At 38.6% G+C, this 1,382-nt stretch overlaps 1 pseudogene; it reads left to right on the top strand.

The window, feature by feature from the left end:
- Window positions 1-434: 434 nt before the first annotated feature.
- Window positions 435-983, top strand: LOC118819274 (annotated as a pseudogene).
- Window positions 984-1,382: the final 399 nt, after the last annotated feature.

Here is a 1,382-nt window from a genome sequence, read left to right as displayed (position 1 = left end):
ATATGTGTTGTATGTTCTATTGATAATAAAATAAGGGTCTATGAGATTTGCAAATCATTGCATTCTGTTTTTATTTACATTTATTTACATTTTACATAGCCTCCCAACTTTTTTGGAATTGGGGTTGTACTATTATCATTATTTAAGTATAAATAACATAAAGGCCTTTCAATGCAGTTACAAGAGCTATTAGTGGGCCAAAGCACAACGTCTAGCATTCTAGCTGGCTAACTTTTGGTCTACAAACATTAATATAACTTTATTAAATCATTATATTTTACAATGTCAAGTGTTCAGTAAGGAAACATGAATAGCATCTAATGTTAGCTAACTGTTTGAAAGTGCAGTGTGTAGGTCAGCTGGGTGTAATCTGGGTTGCAGTGGAGGAGTGGAGCTTCACATTATACTGTGCAGTCTTGTTTCTAACTAGGCAAATGATTATCTTGTCACAGCTACGTGGAAAAGCCAAAAAGAGCAAAACTGTAAACTGGATCTCCATCCCTAAAACAAAGGAGGGCATCAGGGCCAACTCGGTCTGCAGTGTAGCTGGCTGGGGAAGAACAGGATCCTTCAAATCTGGTAGTAATCGTCTTATGGAGACCAAAATTACTATCGTGGCCAAAAAAAATGTAAGAAACTCTGGGAGAACCTTCTGACCCCAAGGATGATATGTGCAGTTCATCCTGGAGGATCTTGCAGGGTATGGGAAAATTATTAATACAGTCAGTCTGGATTATTGTGTCGACCCAACAATGAACAATAAACCAAAGTAAATAAAGTGAGGATAGTAATGTGTTTCATTTGTGTGTTGTTAACAGGGAGACTCTGGAGGTCCTTTGGTGTGTGGGAATACTGCTATGGGCATTGTTTCCTTCGGTCAGAGGAACAAGTGTGATGCACCCACGAAGCCGAAGATTTTTGCCAAAATATCTGCATTTCTGCCCTGGATCAAGTCCATTATTGGTCCATTATAAGTTTCTGCATTTGACGAAAGCATTCACCACAATTTCATCTCAGTAAAAGCATATTCTTTGGTGACAATGTCTATGAGAAATCCTGTGGAAAGTCATCCTCACAATTCTGTATGATAAAGTGTAACAAATGAAGTCAAACACCAAGGAAGGAAAAAACAGGTTAATGGTGGTCTCCCAGGGCCTGACCACACAACTTTAGACAACCTCTTACACTTTTAGTGCTTGAATGTGATGAAGTCTGCCATAAGCAAGGCCACGCCCACTCTAAAACCCACCCCATATTCCTCTGGTCTGTGCTCTTTTAATGTCTGAAGTACAGTCGATAACAAAAGCAAACCTAGTGAAACATTTTTAGTTGTTATATATTTTTAATGAGTTCTCTGCACATGCAGTAAACATTTACATGCT

Source organism: Colossoma macropomum, unplaced genomic scaffold (assembly GCF_904425465.1).
Source record: "Colossoma macropomum unplaced genomic scaffold, Colossoma_macropomum, whole genome shotgun sequence".
In the NCBI taxonomy this organism is placed as follows: domain Eukaryota; kingdom Metazoa; phylum Chordata; class Actinopteri; order Characiformes; family Serrasalmidae; genus Colossoma; species Colossoma macropomum.
The sequence above is the reverse complement of the archived record's forward strand: the minus strand, read 5'-3'. Positions and strand labels throughout refer to the sequence as shown.